Source organism: Apteryx mantelli, unplaced genomic scaffold, assembly GCF_036417845.1.
Source record: "Apteryx mantelli isolate bAptMan1 unplaced genomic scaffold, bAptMan1.hap1 HAP1_SCAFFOLD_171, whole genome shotgun sequence".
Lineage (NCBI taxonomy): Eukaryota > Metazoa > Chordata > Aves > Apterygiformes > Apterygidae > Apteryx > Apteryx mantelli.
The window spans coordinates 90,001-92,500 of NW_027118524.1; positions in this window are offsets into that span (position 1 = coordinate 90,001).

Sequence of the window (2,500 nt, forward strand, 5' to 3'; positions counted from 1 at the left end):
CCGGTGGGCCGGGCGGACGACGGCGGAGGGGCCGGCGGCGCGGTCCGTGCCACGGGCGGCGGTGTGCAAGCGGGGGGCGCCGGAGCGCGGCGGCGAGACGTCGCGCGAGTGCGAGCGAGACGGCGGGCGCGCCGGGGAAGGGCCGGCGGGCTGCGCCAGCCCACCGCGAGGAAGAGGGGTTTCGGCCCAGCGTGGCATTCCGAGAGCGGCGCCGGCCCGCCGCCGGGCCGCCGCCGGGCCACCGCGCCTCGTTGCCGACGCCGACGGGCCCCTGCCCGCCGCGTCCCGGTTGCCGCGCGTGTACCCGAGTTCGCCTGTCCTGCACTCTGCGCCACAGGGCCGAGCACGGGGCTCGGCCCGCCGGCGGCTGTACGGCCCTCCCGGGGCTCGCTCGCCGAAGGCCCGCCGCCGATTCCCCGAGGCCGGTGGGGGACCGCCCCCGTCTGCCCCTCTCGCCTCCGCTGGCGCCCGCCGCCGGTGCCCACCGCCGGGAGCCGGCCCCCCCCTGTCACCCGACGGCGATCCGCCGCCGCCGGGGCAGGGGAGGGTCGGGCCCGGGGGAGGGTCCGGCGGGGAGCGGGCGGCAGTGCGCGGGAGGGTCGGCGGGGCTTGCTCCCCCGGCGCCCGCGGGAGGAAGCGGCGGGCGGAGACGCGAGCGAGATGGCACCCCGGGTCGGGACGGGTGCCGACGGGTCGCCACCCCTAAGCGGTGGGGGGCGGACCCGCGGCGGGCTGCGGCGGAGCAGCCCGTCTTGCAGAGACGGCGAGGACAGGCGTTCCGGGATGGCGCGCGGGGCGGGCGCCGGGCGGCGGCGGACCCCGAGCGGGGGCCGTCGCGCCAGGCCACGCGAGGCGACGGGTCGTGCCCGAGCGGGCGGCCCAAACCACGGCTCTCCTCCCGGGCGCAGCTGCCGCCGGGCGCCGGGTTACTGAGGGAAACCCCGGGCCCCGGGAGGAGGACGAGGTCGTGGCGGCGGGTGTCGGGCGCACCCCGCGGGCGGACGCTCCGCCGAGGGGCGCCGGAGCCGGCTGGCGGGTGCCGGGTTTCCCCTCCGCGTCCCGTCTCGCTGCTGCCGCCGAGGCTGCCGCCGTCGCCGCGAGGCGGCGGCGGCCCGGCGGCGGGCGGCGGCGGGGGAGGCACCCCCGCGGGGATTTCAGGTCGTTTCCCTCACCCCAGGGCCAGGTACCTAGCGTCCGCGCTCCTCCTGCCCCCCCTCGGTGACCCACCCGTGTGGTCCCGTGTGCCAGCTCGCTCCTCCCGGGCGCCGCGCCGTGAGCGCCGCACCGGCCGTGCCCTCCCGCCCTTTCCGCTTTCCCTTTCTCTCCCCCCCCCCACCGCTCCAGCCGCCCCGCGCCGTGCCGCGGGGACCGTGCTGCGAGCGGGCCGGGCGAGGGGGGGGGCGGGGTGGCGGGAGGAGCGGAGGGCCTCCGGCCACCGCGGCCGCCGGTAGCCGCCCCGGGTAGGGATGGCCATGGGCCCCGGGCTCCGGGCCCGAGGGTTCTCGGCGGGAGAGCCGGGCGGGGGTTTAAAGACTCGGGCGGCCCGATGCGACCCGGGGGGCAGCCGGGTGTGCTGCCGGAGGGCCGGGGGGCCGGCGCGCGCGGGCGCCGTGCCCCCCCATGCCAGCCGGCGCGCCCCGCGCTCGCCCTGCGGGCAGCCGGGACGGAGAGGGGTACCCTGCCCCCTCTCTCCGCGGTCTGGTCTCGGCGGAGGGACGCCGCGCGGTCGGCTGGCGCCGGCCTGCCTCGAACGCGTGACCCTGGCGCGAGCGCGTGCTCTCGCCGGGACGGTGAGCCCCCACCCACCGCGGGTGGTGCGGACGCCGCGCCTCGGCGCGATCCGCTCTCCTCCCTGGCCGGGGCTCTCGGTCTGCCGCCGTGGCCGCTGGCGGCGGCGCCCTACCCGCCGGCACTCCGCCATCCGGCGCGCCTGCCTCGCTCTGCCCAACCCGGCTTCGCCGGGCGGCGGGCGGGCGGCAGGCGGGCGGCGGGGGCGGCCCCCCCCGTTCTCCGCGTGGAGACGGGGAGAGCGGGCGCCGTCCCCGTCCGTCCCGCCTTGCCCGCCCGCCCGCCGCCGGGCGTCTGTCCGCGGAAGGGACGGGAGAGCGCGTGGTGTCGTCCGGGAGGCTGTGTGTGCGCGCGCGCGGGCGTGGGCGCCGCCTCGGGGCCACGGCGGAGCCGGAGGCCGGCGAGGCGAGCGAGGAGCTGGGGAGCGCGGGGCCGGTGGGCCGCGGGCGCGCGGGCAGCGGCCGGTGCCGCTGCCGGTGGCGGCCGGGCTCCGACGCTGGGGGTCCGCGGGGAGCCGCCCCCTCCCCCAGCGTCCCCGAGGCAGGCGGCGCGGCCGGCGCGCTGCTCCCCGCCGGGCCGGGCCGAGCCTGGGCGCCTGGGCCGGACTCGAAGCGAGCAAAGGGTTGTCCCAGGTCGGGAGCGAGGGCTCCCCGCCCTTCTCGTTCGGGTTTTCCTTTTCCCTTTTTCCCCCCCCACTCTGTGCTCGTACGGT